The 19,201-nt window shown below is 37.4% G+C and overlaps 2 pseudogenes; both read left to right on the forward strand.

The window, feature by feature from the left end:
* Window positions 1-480: 480 nt before the first annotated feature.
* Window positions 481-19,201, forward strand: part of LOC127102516 (pentatricopeptide repeat-containing protein At3g14730-like) — a 33,910-nt pseudogene continuing 15,189 nt past the window's right edge.
* LOC127108256 (60S ribosomal protein L5-like) lies at window positions 15,695-16,321 on the forward strand (annotated as a pseudogene).

Here is a 19,201-nt window from a genome sequence, read left to right on the forward strand (position 1 = left end):
AAGGTGAAGCATGCTGTCTGTGTATTCCTCCATCCTCTTCATTTATTAATTGTTGAATAACATAGTCAAATAATGTAAATAGGCGACGACAACGCTCTGGCCATGTTTTTTTGCAAACGTTTTGTAGCACATCTTTCATTAGACCGTACCTTACTCATTGAAACGCAACACTTTATCATATCTTCATATAACTCAGTTGAACGAAGTATTTCTGGTGCATCCGGACAATGTTCTAGGACTAAAAGAGCATATTCACAACACCTTACACAAAGTACTGCATTGCAATCATTTTAGCACAATCGCCTATAAGGGGCAGAACATGGGGAAATTTGCAGTTGCGCATCATTATCTTTATGCAGTTATCTGCAGACTCTGCAGTTACGAGCACAGTAATCACAACCAGCTTGAAAAGAACTGGTATAAACATTTCAATATAAGCTTCAAATCGCCCAAAAGTTCCTTTAACAGAAAGCACAATAAATGGCAAGCGTGCTTTACAATGCTAGATCTTCTGTTGAATTTGTTTACTCCCTGATAGAGAGGAGTTCAAAACTCCGCAGAGGGTCATCACTGTTGCCTCTAGTAGATTCTGATCATGTGTAGTTTTGCAGAGGATCGTTGAGGGGGAAGTCTTTTTCCTGTTGCATTAATAGCCTCACTTTTTGAAGATGAAGCTTTTTTATTATGTACCAGCCGTTTCAATTTATAATAGGAGGCTTGTTCAAAAATAATGTACAGGCAACGTTGCTAATAATATTAATTCTAAATTCCTTATTCATCTTGATTTTTCATGCTATAGTTAACCGTAGAAATTAGGAAGATTTGTTTTATTTATTTTTTCCATATTAAAATTTAATTAAAACAAAGCAAATTTAATATTTGAAATATAAATTCAAATATCAAAAATATAAGTTTAATTAATTTTTGATATAAGATGGTAACGACCGTAAAAATGCAAAAATGCAATGTAAATGAACTTTGGAGCAAAAGCACATGACTTAGCAATAAAAGTAAATTGAGTCAAACTTTGACTTTTTGACTTTTATTCCAAAATATGGTGATGAATGATAATGATACAGAGGAATTGTAAACAAAGAATTAACTATAAATAATCAATTCTTGGATTATTTATCCATCCATATCTCTGAATGATGTAATGAAATGAATGATGGGATGCATGATTAAATGGAAAGCTCATGTCATGCAAATAAAAAAATCAGGATAAATTTTAGGATATGACAGCATAAAATAGCCTTAGCCTAAGATTGAACTATGGATGATGCTTTGAGGTTTAAAGAGTCTGAGTGTGAGACGAGGCAAATGATGATATCTTCATAGTTGATGTTATGCAAGAAAGGGTGATGAGTCATTTGAAAAATAAAAGGGAAGATTGTGCATTAACTTTTAGAAAGGGCCCATTGACCATCAAAAATGAACTCAGCAACTTTGGAGTGCACAAAGATATATTGACTTTGAAGATACTCCATATTGGTTTCAAGGATAAGTAATAGGCCACACCAAGTGTCCTGCCAAAAACTAATAGAAGTTCCTCTCCCTAGAGACCAATAGGAGTGATTCTTGATGGTGTTGTATTCATATTTGATGCCAACCCAAAGAGTTGAAAACATATGATATTGATTATTCCATAAGAATTGAAAATGTTTCCTTAATTGTTGCCAAAGACTCCTAACTTGTGAACATATCCAAATTGTAAACCTAATCCACTATGGACCAAGGCATGCACATTTTGTTCTAAGCAATTATTACTAGTTTCTTTTTATTCACTACTACACTCCAAATGAAGTTTATAGCAGCTCTCTCAATATATTTTAGTAAAGCAACACGCCAGAAATAAATGATAATGGTGTAAGTAACCATACTTTGAATGGTGGATTTTGCAAGTAATGATATGCCAACCATTGAGAGAATAGAGTCCTTCCAAGCATCCATTTCGAAAATGATTTTCTCTGCAATATATTGCATATAAGATGACTTAACTCTACCCGTGAAAAAATAGAACTCCAATGTAAATGAAAGGCATGGAGCCCATAGAGAAACATGTCAAGTGAAAGATGTGGAGAAGCGTAGCAGAAGGTGTAGAACTTGAATAGATAGATGATTTGATTGTGTTTACTATGTGACCTGATGCAAGGGAATACTTGTTGAAAAGATTGACGAAGGCCCGAATGTTGGATATCTTCCCCTTAAAGGAAATTAAAATTTCATCTACATATATGACATGTGAAGGAATGTATGTGCCTTTTCTACTTTTGATAAGCTTTAGGGAGTCATCCACAACTAGCTTAGCAATGCTTCTAATTAAAACTTCTTCTACAAGAAAAAACAAAATAGGAGATAATGAATCTCCTTGCCTAACTTCCCTTGTTCAGTTAAAGAAGTCATGTTGAACACCATTTATGGAGAAGATAGAAAGGTTGAGGCTAGGATGTATTGTATCCATTGGCAAAAGGTGGTGTTAAAACTAATTTTTTTAGAACATGAAGAAGAAACTTCCAACTTATGGTATCAAGAGCCTTAGTTATGTCCACTTTAAGGGTCAGGATGTCACCAAAAGCTTTGTTATCAAGATGGTTATGGCTTAATAATGTAGGTGCATGTCCTAATATATTCAGAGGGGGAACCCCAATACGGTAATTTTTTTCTTGTCTTATCACTTTCATTTTTTATTTACTTTCGATTATTAAGTCTTCTTCATGATTTCACCTCGCTGGATCAAATTTCAAAATAATTTGTTTTTAGCATGCATAAACCATTGGTTTGGTTTAAACTTGATAATTGTGTTTTTAAATCAATTGTGTGAGTCAGTGGAATAAAAGTCATATATGTTATTAATTCAAGTTAGGTGGAAAGAAAAATCTCGGTCTTTGAAAATTATGAAAAACTGAGATTTTGTGTGTTTGATTTGAATCAAGCACATATTCTGATTCGAATCACTTTGGACAAAGGCAGACCAGAAATTTTCAAACAATTTGATTCAAATCAAATTTTACACATGATTCCGATTAGCCAATTCTGGGTCACCTCTGCTAGAATTGATTTGAATCAGATTTTACACCCGATTCGAATCAGACAATTTTTTCACATTTTCAGTTGGCTCAGCTTGATTGATTTGAATCAGAGTTAAAACTTGATTCAAATCATGGGGTCTTTGATTCGAATCATACTTTGATGAATCTGTTTCAATATTGTTGGGCAATATGTTGATTTGACTCTGCATGAATTCTTTGATCTATAATTCTATTCAATTGTTACTTGTTCGTAATGCTTTTTATGTGAGATACTCTTTTAATTTGATTTTGGGCACATAGAGAATACTAACCATAAGTCTATGTGTTGGATCCAAGGCAATTGTCATGCTTACGCTGGTTAACTAGGGATCGAAAATCCCGAGTAGTGGCTAGTGAATTAACGCTCTGTTGCATCACCTAGTTCTGCTTACGCTGGTGGACTATGGATATGAAGCTTCGAGTAGTGATTAGTGAACTATATCGCAAGGGATTGGTTATAGTGGTTTTACTAATTCGTCGTGGGATTATAGTGATAAGATTATTCATGTAAGGCATCAAACATCAACAATAGAGAAATAGGAGATTATAAACACAACTTGGCCAGTTTAGTGGATTTTTAAAACACTTTATTTTATTTTCGCATTCAAAACTCGAAATGTAACACCCTTCTAAAATACCCCAAATATTTAATTAAAATAACACATATCAATCAGAGTAATTATGCACCAAGGGTGTCACACAACACTTAACAACATAATAACTGTCATGCTCATTATTTAATCAAATTAACATTTTTGCACAATTCGCAGCGGATATGAATCAACTCAACCATTCCACAAACATATAACGTATTACATGAAAAATGGTTCAACAACCGACAATAAACAATTAAAACATCCCGTCCCGATGTTATATCTATCAGAGCATGACCCACTACGGTGACTACACTAGACTCCAAGCACTAGCTTCTACTCAACTCATTGCTCGTTACCTGAAAAATAATTGTAAGGGTGAGTTCCTCAATCGATGTAACAAACATTATAAATTATCATGTTATGTTAAGTAATTTAACTCATTAATCACCCAATATCAGCACAACTCATATACATACTCAAGATCAATACCACTGATACACATACAACAAACCAACAGAATGCAACTCTAATGAGACTCGACTCGTCATGCATGTGGTACCATTCGGAGTAAAACTCCCAACTTAAAATCATTGCCATTTTAGTGGGCATCAAGGCATAAGCCTTCAACTTTCAACTTAAAATTTTGCCAATCCAGGCCAACGTGGTGTGAGCAAAGCTCCGACTTAATGCATATGAATGTACATGGCATACACGACTTTAAACTGTCAACAACATAATAATAATCTCAACACAACAACGTTTTCAACAAAAATCAACTTATAATCAACTTTGGCTCATCAAGCCTCCAACTCAGTATTTTCAACAACTTTAACACAACTGATTCACATATTTGGATCAACATTTCATAACATAAACCCAACAAAATTATTCCTCACAATCAACTAAAATAGGCCAATCACCAATTACGTTCACAACATTAAAATACCAATTTTTCTAATTTCCAACAGTGTTAACCGGTTAACGCCCTGGGTTAACCGGTTAACGCAGGACAAAAATACATTTTCTGGCAAAACGCAACAGTGTTAACCGGTTAACGCCCTGGGTTAACCGGTTAACGCAGGCAAAACAGCACATTTTCACAAATTATAACAGTGTTAACCGGTTAACACCCTGGGTTAACCGGTTAACGCAGACAAAACAGCAGTTCCTGCGCTAACACAAGGCAGAATGCAGAGTTTCCGCATTTTCCGCCGTTGGAGGACTTCCGGACCTCCGATTCAATTTCCGTAAAAAGCTACACGTTCGGGGAAACACGACTCACACAATTACGGACTCAATTACAGCTTAAACTCAGTTTATTCATCACAATCTTTCAGCATTCAACAATCCCAATTAGGGTCAATTCAACGGTTTCTCACTACCCATGACATGTTAATCTATAATACCCATTAAGCGACGATAAACCCCCCCTTACCTGAGATAATCCGGCAATCTCTAAGCTTCAAGCTTTTCCGTTCTTCAACCTCTGCTTTTTCTCCACTTTTCGCCTTTCAGCCGCTTCTCTGTTTCACGTGAACACTCTTTTCCAAAAATGAATGACCCTTTTTCTCTTATTCCAACTTATATATTTTCCACTAATTATTATTCCAAATAATAATAATAATAATAATAATCCAATAATTCAATTTATTTAATTAAATTATTAAATATATTATTAACTTAATTAAATAATCCTCTTATTTAATTCGGGGTGTTACAACTCTCCCCTACTAAAAGAGTTTTCGTCCTCGAAAACATACCTCAAGCAAATAACTCTGGATAAGACTCCTTCATCCGACTCTCAAGTTCCCATGTCATGCTTTCGCCCGCAGCTCCCAACCAAACGACTTTAACCAACCCAATCTCTTTTCCTCGAAGAGTCTTTGTTTCACGATCTTCAACTCGCACAGGCTTTGTCTCTACTGTTAAATTATCTCGCACTTGCACATCATCCATACTAACCACATGAGACGGATCTGAGATATACTTCCGAAGCTGCGACACATGGAATACATCATGCAAATTCGAAAGATTAGGTGGTAACGCCATCCGATAAGCAACTCTTCCAACCCATTCTAAGATTTGATACGGACCAATGAAGCGAGGAGTGAGCTTTTTAGACTTCAAAGCCCTCCCAACTCCGGTCACAGGCGTGACTCTCAAAAACACATGGTCACCAGCTTGAAATTCTAAATCCTTCTTCCGCTTGTCATGGTAACTCTTCTGCCTACTCTGAGAAGCTTTCATCTTCTCCCGGATAAACTTCACTTTCTCGGTAGTTTCTCGAACTAACTCTGGTCCAAGTACTACACTCTCACCAGATTCGTGCCAACACAACGGAGTTCTACATCTACGACCATATAATGCTTCAAAAGGCGCCATTCCGATACTAGAATGGTAACTATTATTGTATGTGAACTCGATCAATGGAAGATAAGTGTCCCACGAACCTCCTTGTTCAAGAACACAAGCCCTCAGTAAATCTTCCAATGACTGAATAGTTCTCTCAGTTTGGCCATCAGTTTGAGGATGATATGCCGAACTCAACCTCAACTTAGATCCCAACGAATCTTGCAGACTTTTCCAAAATCCCGATGTAAACCTCGGATCTCTGTCCGACACAATACACAGAGGAACACCATGCAACTTTACAACTACTCGGATGTAAATCTCTGCCAACTTCGCAATTGGGTAAGTGATGTTAATAGGTATGAAGTGAGCCGACTTCGTGAGCCTATCAACGATCACCCAAATCGAATCATGCCCTCGTAAGGTAGCAGGCAGCCCCGTTACAAAGTCCATAGAAATGCTATCCCATTTCCATTCTGGAACGTCCAACGGTTGCATCAACCCAGCAGGCTTCTGATGCTCAATCTTCGACTTCTGACAAGTTAAGCACGCATACACAAAACGAGCCACCTCTTCTTTCATTCCGGGCCACCAAAATAATTTCTTTAAATCCTGATACATTTTAGTAGCTCCTGGATGAATACTCAAGCTTCTTCTATGGCCCTCCTCTAGAATACTTCTCTTCAAAATTGCGTCGTCAGGAATACAAATTCTTTCCCTTAATTTCAACACACCTCTCGCATCAACCGTAAAGTCACTTTTCTCCGATTGACCACAACGATTAAGGATATCTACTAATTTCACATCCAATTTCTGTGCCTCTCGGATACTATCCATAAAATCATTATTAATCTTTAGCATTCCTAGCATCACACTCTGCGGTGTTACTTCGCAAACCAAACTCATATCCCGAAATTGCTCAATTAATTCCAACTCCTTAATCATCATTGCTGACACATGCAAGGTCTTTCTACTTAAAGCATCGGCCACAACATTTGCTTTTCCTGGATGATAATTCAAACCGAAATCATAATCCTTAAGCAATTCGAACCACCTACGTTGTCTCATGTTCAGCTCTTTCTGATCAAATAGATACTTTAAACTTTTATGATCGCTGAAAACTTCGAATCTGGAACCATAAAGGTAATGCCTCCAAAGTTTTAGCGCAAACACTACAGTAGCAAGTTCAAGGTCATGCGTAGGATAGTTCTTTTCATGAATTCTCAACTGTCGCGACGCATAAGCAATTACTTTATTATTTTGCATGAGCACACCTCCCAAACCCATCAACGAAGCATCACAGTAAATTATAAACGGTTCCCCCGGATTTGGCAAAGTCAGAACCGGCGCCGACGTCAATCTCCTCTTTAATTCATTAAAACTCTCTTCGCACTGAACATCCCACACGAAAGCTTTACCTTTGCAAGTTAATTTAGTCAACGGAAGTGCTAACTTAGAAAATCCTTCAATAAATCTTCTATAATATCCAGCTAATCCCAAAAAGCTTCTAATCTCGGTAACCGACTTAGGAGTTTCCCATTGCAATACAGCTTCTACCTTGGAAGGATCTACAGCAATACCCTTTCCTGAAATTACATGGCCGAGAAAACTGACTTCTCTTAACCAAAACTCACACTTGGACAACTTCGCATACAATTTCTTATCTTTCAAAACCTCCAATACTAATCTCAAATGTTCCTGGTGCTCTCCTTCGGACTTAGAGTAAATCAAAATATCATCAATAAATACTACCACAAAATGATCCAGATAAGTATGGAAAATACGATTCATGTATTCCATAAATACTCCCGGCGCATTAGTCACACCGAAAGGCATCACAGAATACTCATAATGTCCATACCGAGTTCTGAACGCTGTCTTCTGGATGTCTTCATCTTTCACTCTGATCTGATGATAGCCCGATCTCAAATCAATTTTACTGAACACACAAGCACCCACTAATTGGTCCATCAAATCATCTATCCTCGGTAGTGGATACTTATTCTTGATCGTTACTTTATTCAATTGTCTATAATCAATACAAAGCCTCATACTACCCTCTTTCTTCTTTACTAGCAACACTGGAGCTCCCCACGGCGACACACTTGGTCTTATAAACTTCTTCTCAAGTAAGTCTTCCAATTGCTTCTTTAATTCATACAATTCAGATGCCGACATTCTATACGGTGCCATCGAAACAGGCCTAGTACCAGGTACCAGATCAATAGTAAATTCAACTTCCCTCTCTGGCGGCACACTAGGAATTTCATCAGGAAAAACTTCAGGGAATTCTTTCACCACTAACAGTTCCTCTATCTTAGCTTTACTTTCAACCGACAACGTCGCCATCAAAGAAAACATCTGAGCTCCCTCTTTCATCAATTTTCGCAATTCTCTGAAAGGTAATAAGTCAACTCCTTCCTCCTCAGGAGTGGAAAACCTCACCGACTTATGATGACAATTTATATGAACATAATTATACTCTAACCAGTTCATACCAAGAATTACATCCATCCCATCCAACTGCAAACATACTAAATCAACATAGAAATCTTTATCGAAGATCGACAAAGGACATTTTAAACATACCAAAGAAGTAGTTACTGATCCCTTAGCTGGGGTCTCAACAATCAATTCACCATCCAAAGCGGACAATTTTAAACCCAGTCTTCGAGCACAGTTAGCAGAAATAAAACAGTGGGTAGCACCGGTATCAATAATAGTAATTAAAGGAGTACCATATATGTAACATGTACCTCGGATAAGTCTGTCCTCACAAGAGGTTTGAGTTCCGGTCAATGCGAACACCTTCCCAGTCTGAGATTTCTTTGGCTTCTGACACTGACTTCCAATATGCCCTTCTTCGCCACAATTAAAACAAATCATTTCCTTGTGCTTGCAATCAGCCATTGCATGACCAGTCTTACCACAACGAAAACATCTCTTTACTTCAGCAGTGCATACATTACTCTTATGACCAGCCTGACCACATTTGAAGCAAACTATACCAGCAGGAGCACCTCCCCTACTAGTCCTCTGAGCCGGAGCAGCTCCTTGTTTCCCTTTTCCCACTGGGGCATCATACGGCTTGCCACGATTTTGATGTTGCTTGCCCTTGCGGTCACTGACAATCTTGTAATGAGCATTATTGTCTTCTTCAAATATCCTGCAGCTATCAACCAATTCAGTAAAAATGCGTATCTTCTGATACCCAACAGCTTTCTTAATTTCAGAGCGCAGTCCATTTTCAAACTTGATGCACTTTGAAAATTCAGCACCAGCACCAGTGTAATGAGGATAAAATTTGGACAACTCCACAAATCTCGCAGCATAATCAGTGACAGACATGTTTCCTTGCTTCAGCTCAAGGAACTCAATTTCCTTCTTACCACGGACATCTTCCGGATAATACTTTCTCATGAATTCCCTACGGAATACATCCCAAGTAATGACTTCACCTGCCACGGTCAACCGCTCGTGAGTCTCTAGCCACCAGTCATCAGCTTCGACTGCTAGCATGTGAGTACCATACCGAACCTTCTGAGCTGGAGTGCAATCCATAACACGGAAGATTCTCTCAATCTCTTTCAACCATCCCAAGGCTGCATCTGGATCATGCTTCCCTTTAAACACCGGCGGATTCTCTCTCTGAAAAGTCGCCAAGCTACGTGATCCAGCATCACCACCAGCATTTGGCAAGTTCTGCACAGCTTGTGCCATCGCTTGCATTGCGGCAGCCATTGCAGCGTCATTCCTTCCAGCCATTTCAACTTATCACTACAACACAACTTAAAAGTTAGACTAGTAACAATTACACAATTGTTAGACAGTAACGACACGACAACTGGCCGGACAGACCGACCTGCTCTGATACCACTAATGTAACACCCTTCTAAAATACCCCAAATATTTAATTAAAATAACACATATCAATCAGAGTAATTATGCACCAAGGGTGTCACACAACACTTAACAACATAATAACTGTCATGCTCATTATTTAATCAAATTAACATTTTTGCACAATTCGCAGCGGATATGAATCAACTCAACCATTCCACAAACATATAACGTATTACATGAAAAATGGTTCAACAACCGACAATAAACAATTAAAACATCCCGTCCCGATGTTACATCTATCAGAGCATGACCCACTACGGTGACTACACTAGACTCCAAGCACTAGCTTCTACTCAACTCATTGCTCGTTACCTGAAAAATAATTGTAAGGGTGAGTTCCTCAATCGATGTAACAAACATTATAAATTATCATGTTATGTTAAGTAATTTAACTCATTAATCACCCAATATCAGCACAACTCATATACATACTCAAGATCAATACCACTGATACACATACAACAAACCAACAGAATGCAACTCTAATGAGACTCGACTCGTCATGCATGTGGTACCATTCGGAGTAAAACTCCCAACTTAAAATCATTGCCATTTTAGTGGGCATCAAGGCATAAGCCTTCAACTTTCAACTTAAAATTTTGCCAATCCAGGCCAACGTGGTGTGAGCAAAGCTCCGACTTAATGCATATGAATGTACATGGCATACACGACTTTAAACTGTCAACAACATAATAATAATCTCAACACAACAACGTTTTCAACAAAAATCAACTTATAATCAACTTTGGCTCATCAAGCCTCCAACTCAGTATTTTCAACAACTTTAACACAACTGATTCACATATTTGGATCAACATTTCATAACATAAACCCAACAAAATTATTCCTCACAATCAACTAAAATAGGCCAATCACCAATTACGTTCACAACATTAAAATACCAATTTTTCTAATTTCCAACAGTGTTAACCGGTTAACGCCCTGGGTTAACCGGTTAACGCAGGACAAAAATACATTTTCTGGCAAAACGCAACAGTGTTAACCGGTTAACGCCCTGGGTTAACCGGTTAACGCAGGCAAAACAGCACATTTTCACAAATTATAACAGTGTTAACCGGTTAACACCCTGGGTTAACCGGTTAACGCAGACAAAACAGCAGTTCCTGCGCTAACACAAGGCAGAATGCAGAGTTTCCGCATTTTCCGCCGTTGGAGGACTTCCGGACCTCCGATTCAATTTCCGTAAAAAGCTACACGTTCGGGGAAACACGACTCACACAATTACGGACTCAATTACAGCTTAAACTCAGTTTATTCATCACAATCTTTCAGCATTCAACAATCCCAATTAGGGTCAATTCAACGGTTTCTCACTACCCATGACATGTTAATCTATAATACCCATTAAGCGACGATAAACCCCCCCTTACCTGAGATAATCCGGCAATCTCTAAGCTTCAAGCTTTTCCGTTCTTCAACCTCTGCTTTTTCTCCACTTTTCGCCTTTCAGCCGCTTCTCTGTTTCACGTGAACACTCTTTTCCAAAAATGAATGACCCTTTTTCTCTTATTCCAACTTATATATTTTCCACTAATTATTATTCCAAATAATAATAATAATAATAATAATAATCCAATAATTCAATTTATTTAATTAAATTATTAAATATATTATTAACTTAATTAAATAATCCTCTTATTTAATTCGGGGTGTTACACGAAACACCCATAATTTAGTATTTTCTATTCATTGCACAACATTGTCTTGTTAAATAATCGTTTTTGTGGATTCTGTCTTTTTTACTACTGCGATATTATTGGTACATTTGCCTAGAAATCATCAAAGAGGCAAGAAACTCATACGGAATCTTCATTTTTCAAAGAAAATACAATTTGGATATCCTTCAAGAAACATGATTGTTTAGAACTAAATTGGCCTCTACACTGTAAGTTTAAGGAGTGCCTTAGAGGGGGGGGGGGGGGGGGGCGGGTGAATGAGGCACTTAGACGATTTTCCGAATTTTTTACGGTTTATTGATTTTTACTTTCTTGAGATGCTTATGTGATGAAAAACGGTAAAGTGCGGAAAGTAAAGAACACCACGATGTATAGTGGTTCCCCTCACAGGTCGAGAATACTCCACTCCCCTTTCAACACAAAAGAGAATTCACTATAATGTTAGATTCTTAGACAAGACACCTTAAGGACTTTCTATCTAATTCTAACACACCAAGAACAATCCTCTTGGATTTACAATGTTTTAAGTCCAATCGAGACTCAAATTCTCACAAAAGGACCTCTTGCATCCACACACCGGATATCAAGGATAAAACCTTACAAACTTATTCTTAACAATCCTATAAATAAGTTGTAATCAAGAGATACAATTCTGAATTTTTGTAGAAGATGAAATAGTTGAAAATTTGAAGTATATCAATTTATCAATTGATCTTCTCCTTTGTAACACTTAATTCTACAATAATTATACAAGTGTTCTTTGTATGGAATGAAACTATGATGCTTAAAAAAAGGTTTATGCAAGGTTTCACTCTTAAGAAAATTTGGAATAACACTTAAAAAATGTTTGAAAGAATATGAGTAATTGATTTGAAATTTTTGCAAGGAGGTGAATTTGAAATCTGAAAAAATGATGTATATATGTTGTCTAAACACCTCCTCAAATGGATGCAATTACCCAAAGGATGCCATGGTTCATGGTAAAGAAAATAGAAAAGTTTCCATGAAGAGATGCACTGATTTTTGCATCTGGTTCAGTGGTAATCGATTACCTTAATATGGGTAATCGGTTACTTGCCTCCAACGTGTAAAAATATTTAAATTTTTCACAGAGTAATCGATTACCTTAAAATGGATAATCGATTACTTCATCCCAGATTTGAAAAATAGCTTAAACAATGAAGTGTTATGATTTCTTTGATGCATAAAATTACTTCCAGTGATTATGGCATGAATGAGACATGTTTTGAACACTTGTATAATCATCTAGAGGTCAAGTGTTATACCTATTCATTTGAAATACGAATCTTCATGAGTTTCATCGAGACTTGATCATTTAGTTGAAAACTTCCTTCATGAGCTTGAATCTTGATCAATCCTTTTTATTAATCAATCTTAGACTTGTAGAGAAGTTTGTCGTCATCAAAACATTTGAGAAGTCATGTCTTCACAATCTCCCCCTTTTTGATGATGACAACCCAAAAAAATTGAAAGTTCGATCCAAGCATGTTTCTCTAGCAAATGCTCCCCCTTAATTTATGATTTAAGGAGTCTTTTGAAATCTGCATTTTGTTAGAGAGAAACAGAAAACAAAGAAATAACACAATAACAATCTCTTATCCCCATTTGTCATTAACAAAAAGGGTGAAATAAGTAACAATATGCAAACACCATACACCAAGCACCACATAACACAAGAATGAAACAAAAGATAATACAAATATAATATAAACCAAACTTAGTATGGAATGGAAAGAGAGAGATATAGAGTACCAATGCTGAAGTGATTGACTTAAGCAAAAAAAAACACTTCAGACCAAAAGTACTCTTTGTCATACCCCGATTTTGGCCCTGAATTTTTTTCATTTTTATTTGGCGCTTGGCCTAAAGTTCATTTGCATACATTCATGACCAAAGGCAACCGACCATTCCCATTTGCTCAAAAATGGCTTTTTTTCATCCCCACTTGCCATCACCAGCCTCATCAACATATACTCCAAGTGCACCCTCATCGGTTATGCTCTTAAAGTCTTCAACTACCCTACCCATCATGACAAAAATGTTTTTGCTTACAATTCAATCATTGCTGGATTCGTTTCAAATCGGCTTCCACAATACGGAGTTGGTCTTTATAAGCAAATGCGCCATCTGGGTATTGTTGTTCCTAATAAATTCACGTTCCCGTGTGTGATCCGAGCTTGTGGTAGTTCTGCAGAGGTTTTGGAGGTTAAGAAGATTCATGGATTGTTGTTTAAACCCGGGTTGGAGTTGGATTGTTTTTGTTGGAAGTGCCTTGTGGATGTTTAGGAGGATGGGGGAGAATGGGATGATTCCTTGTAAATATGCAGTTACTGGTGTTTTGTCTATATATTCTGTGATAGGAGATTTTGACAATGGACGAGTTGTTCATGGGTTTGTTACAAAAATTGGTTATGGCTCTAGTGTTGTTGTTTCGAATGCACTGATTGATATGTATGCAAAATGCGGAAATATGAGAGATGCTCGGATGGTTTTTGATATTATGACAGAGAAAGATTTAGCCTCATGGAACATCATGATCATGGGTTATGGAATGCATGGTTATGGTGATGAGGCATTAGACATATTTTCTCGTATGTGTCAAGCTCAATTGGTACCAAACGAAAACAGTTTTGTTGGATTGCTATCTGCATGCAGCCATGCTGGCATGGTGAAGGAATGGCATATAGAGATGTTGTTACTTGGAACTCAACAATTACAGCTACAAAAATTAAGGATTATAATAGGCATCTAATTACAAACAACCATAAATTACAAATTTGAGGCACTAAAGCTAATCACCGGCATTTTAAAACTTTCCGCTGGCATATCAACAGAGCATATGATACCGTCAAAAGTGACGGAATACGGTTCAAATGGAAGAACCGTTCCTTCCTTCTTTCCATGGTTGGACTATGCAACAAAATATCCTCTTTCTGAACTCTTTAAAGCAAGACCACCTTTATGGAACACGGCGTTGCAAAGCGAGTCTTTTGATGATGACGAGCTTGAACACTTTGAAGATGTTATAAAAGAGACTGATAAAGAACCTGTAACCGTATCAGATAAAAGGGAAGAACCTGTAACCGTATCAGATAAAAGCGATGAACCTGTAATTGCATCTGATAAAAAAAGGGGATGAAATTGTACCTACTGTTATTAACTCGTCATCAGTCGTAGCTACTGTTGGAGACATCGCATGGAAAGATGCCAAATACGGTCAGATATGGGAGTATCTCCGGGATGAAATTGAGTTAACTCAGAGATTTGCGAGCCTTGATTTCAAGTTGAAATTTGTGGAGCACAACATCCGATTTCTACAAGAAATTCTTCAAAACAGGAAATCCGATTTCCTAGAGTGGCTCATTATTACATTGATTGGTGCTGAAATTCTGCTGTCTCTATATGACATTGTTCAGCGGTCTGCAATGAGTCTTTAGCAGCAATTGGTGCAACAAAGTAAAACCCACCTGCCAAAGAACAAATCAGCAGAGGATAAGAGATATCAAAGAACAATTATAGCAAAACACGCATCATAATAGAAAAATAGAAAGCGAGAGAAACAGAATAGTAATGATGGTGTTGATAAACAAGAAGGCAATTATGAAGTTAGCTTTGATGTTTTCTGTTGGGCTTCACCGCAACTGTCGTTGATGCTCGTTTCGACTCAGATTTCTTCATCATTCAACTGCTCTCCAATAGGTGTTGGCATGTTCCCAAATTCCAAGTTGATTAGTCATGAAGGATGCCAAAGCTGGATTTCCACCACGCCAACACGCCAACACGCCACCTCCGCCGCTATAAGGGGAGCTGGGTGATCCATTGAAATACGAGTTATTAGGGGATGTTGTACCTGTTATCAAAAGACAAGGAAATGATGAGCAGTAGGCAGAGTTTTGCCTCTTGATAATAAGACGCAAATAATTGGATGCTATGCTCAAACCAACTTGGTCATGAATCCAATGTACAAGGGCTTGAAACAACTGCAACATGAATTCATCCTCAAAACCTGCAAAACAATCAACATCATGACAGAAAAACCAACCTTCATCTTATTTTTTTCATGACAGGAAGACAAAATCCAACTTATGCCACTGGACTCCTCTTGGCACGTCGGATTCTCAAGACACTTGAGATGGATGAAGAGTATGAGGGAAATGTTGAGGCTACTGGAGAGGACTATTCTGTGGAGCCAGCTGATTCCAGGAGGCCATTCCGTGCTCTCCTTGATGTTGGTCTTGTTAAGACCACAACTGGAAACCGTGTCTTTGGTGCTCTGAAGGGTGCACTGGATGGTGGTTCGGATATTCCTCACAGTGATAAGAGGTTTGCTGGTTTTGATAAGGAAAAGCAGGAGCTTGATGCTGAGGTTCACCGCAAATATATCTTTGGTGGACATGTTTTTGCCTATATGAAGATTTGGATTGAAGACGAACCAGAGAAATATCAGACTCATTTCAGTGAGTATATTAAATAGGGAATCGAAGCTGATGGACTTGAAGAGCTTTACAAGAAGGTTCATGCTGCCATCCGTGCAGACCCGACCATTAAGAAATCTGAGAAGAAGCCTCCAACACAGCACAAGAGATATAATCTGAAGAAGCTTTTACCCCAAAGTTTCACTGCAGTAAAAAACATAGCCATTAGTCAAAGCTGTAGAATTTCAGAAAAATTCCCAAATTGGCATTAAGACAAAATAGAGGGAGAAAGCATGAGTTCAGATTACCGTTCCGAAATCCAAGCATCCAAAAGGCCAATGCAAACTGAGTTCACAGAAAGGATGTTGGCAAATACCTGTTTTACTCCACCATACCAAACTGAAAACCCTAAAGCTGTAGACATAAATAGAGAGGGAGAGAATCAGAAGAAGGGAGGACGAAAAATTGAGGAGGCAACCACAAACGAAAAAACCCTAAAATCGGCCAAACAAAAACCTAACTTTCGGGAGCAAAGCCTGATTTTGTTGACGGAATGAAGAACCTAGCAAAGAGAGGAAGATCAAACTCACCGTCACCACCGAAGGTGAGCCGTCTTATTCAATTCTCTTCTAGGAACCATGGTTTTTTTTGTGTTTAGGTTGAGAGCGGGAGACGCGAGGTTGAGAGCGAAGGAGAGATGCGTTTGAGCGGCTGTGAGAGAGGGTTTGTTAGCGAGAGAGATTGAGAGAAGTGAGGTTAAGAGGAAGCGAGGGAGAGAACGAGGACGATGAAGCATTGAAACCATCTGTTACCGTTGTTTCCAATTTCTTTCTTTTATTTATTTTTTAACAGAATAAACATTGAAACCATTAAAAGTTACGTTTAAACTTCCTAGGTTTTATTTAATAATGTTTTCATTTAGTAATGTATATTAACATATTAATGTTTATCTCAATCCATTAGCTCTAGAACCCAACAGCCAGGCGGCTGGGTTTAATTTCCTGTTTTTTTTTTTTTGGTAGTCCAACAGACTATTTTTTATCTTAGTTTTTATTTTTAATTCTAATTTTTAATCTATCTTGGTTTACTTATCTGAATTAGCATTAATATAGCAATTTATCATGAATGGCCTAGTGGAAAGAGAGTACTATCATTGCCTTTAGTGGAGTGGGTTCAATACTTGGGGACAACAATCCTTGTGTTTATATTTGTGTCATGCTTATCATTTCACTTAATATTTGTGTCATGCTTATCATTTCACTTAATTTCTTTTTCTATATATTATCTTGCTATTCCATTTTATTTTATTTATTTCATTTTATTTTTATTTATTCGATTAGTCGATTTTTGTGTGTTAACTAATTTAGTTAGGTTAGTACCATATCCATACTTTTATACGTATAAATAATCATACTCAAATTTCAGTCGATTTTAAAATCAATTTCAACTTTCCTCAATTTCAAAATACATTCCAAAAATAAATGTGAATCATTTCAAGATCATTTCACAAATCAAACATAATATTCAAACCCTTTAATAAAGCGTGAAGAAAAAGATTATCCTGGAGGGAATATCCAATTATAATCCCGAATATTAGGCTCAAGCTGTAAGAGTTTGCAAGCCGTTAATATTCGTCTTCTCTTTAACACTCCAATATTCAAATCGTTTTCTAAATAAAATGTGAAGAAAAAGATTATCCTGGAGGCAATATCCAGTTATAATCCCGAATATTAGGCTCAAGCTGTAAGAGCTTGCAAGCCGTTAATATTCGTCTTCTCTTTAACACTCCAATATTGCAAGCCGTTAATATTCGTCTTCTCTTTAACACTCCAATATTCAAATCATTTTCTAAATAAAACGTGAAGAAAAAGATTATCCTGGAGGGAATATCCAGTTATAATCCCGAATATTAGGCTCAAGCTGTAAGAGCTTGCAAGCCGTTAATATTCGTCTTCTCTTTAACACTCTAATATTCAAGTCGTTTTCTAAATAAAGCGTGAAGAAAAAGATTATCCTGGAGGGAATATCCAGTTATAATCCCGAATATTAGGCTCAAGCTGTAAGAGCTTGCAAGCCATAAATATTCGTCTTCCTTCCAAAACATTCGTAAATATTCGAATCATTTTCTTAGCAATATTGGAAAGAAACAGACTGCCTGGGTGGAATGTCCAGACGTAGTCCCGAGTACTAGACCCAAACTGTAAGAGCTTGCAAGTCATAAGTGCTCGTCTTTCAGACTCCAAAATACTTAATTCATATCTTAACCTCTTTCAATAAAGTTGGAAATGGAACATGGTGTATACCATGCACTCCTGAGACTAGGATTCGAGATGTATATCTCGCTCATCCAAGTTCTCGCCATCACTCAAAATACATTCAACCAATCAAACTCTTTTCTTGCCGCCGTGTGATTAATCAAAAACCTTTTTCATAAGTGAAAGATATATTGTCTTAAGGTGATGCAAAACAATATTTCGGCCACGATTGTTGAGTCGAGATAAGTGACGCTTTTCCGAATGTAGATTTATAAATCCGTTCGATGTGTGGTATGCGTCCACTCCTCATCTGTTTTGGGTAAAACAATGTTTTCGTCGATTAATACAATATAGCTTTCGCTAAAGTCGACCAACAAACAAACATTTTTCTACCCAGAACTACGTAAGCCTTGATTTCTCTTTTGAGATACGTAGGAGCAGGATTTTTAAATCTTGTCAGGCCCACTAATAAAAAACTTAGGTTTAGTCCTTCGTCAAAAATCCAAAAACATTCTCTTCTCATCCTTCCTTTCTTTCCCACCTAATAATTCGAAAAGCCTAACATTTCAATTAACACTAACGCACACAACTAACCTAATGGTTCCCGTTGAGTACAACGGACGTGAGGGGTGCTAATACCTTCCTCTTGCGTAACCGACTCCCGAACCCTGATATTGGTTGCGATGACCATATCTTATCCTTTCTTTTAGGGGTTTTATCAATATTTCCCCTTTCCTTTTTAGGAATAAATAAAGTTCGGTGGCGACTCTGTTCAGTCCATCATTGTGAGCGTGCGATCGCGCTTCGCTTTGAAGTCGTATCCCCATTTTTTCGAGGTGCGACAGATGGCGACTCTGTTGGGGACGACAAATCCCTAAGTGAGTCAAGCCTAGTTAG

The sequence above is a fragment of the Lathyrus oleraceus genome, chromosome 7, assembly GCF_024323335.1.
Source record: "Lathyrus oleraceus cultivar Zhongwan6 chromosome 7, CAAS_Psat_ZW6_1.0, whole genome shotgun sequence".
Classification (NCBI taxonomy): Eukaryota; Viridiplantae; Streptophyta; class Magnoliopsida; order Fabales; family Fabaceae; genus Lathyrus; species Lathyrus oleraceus.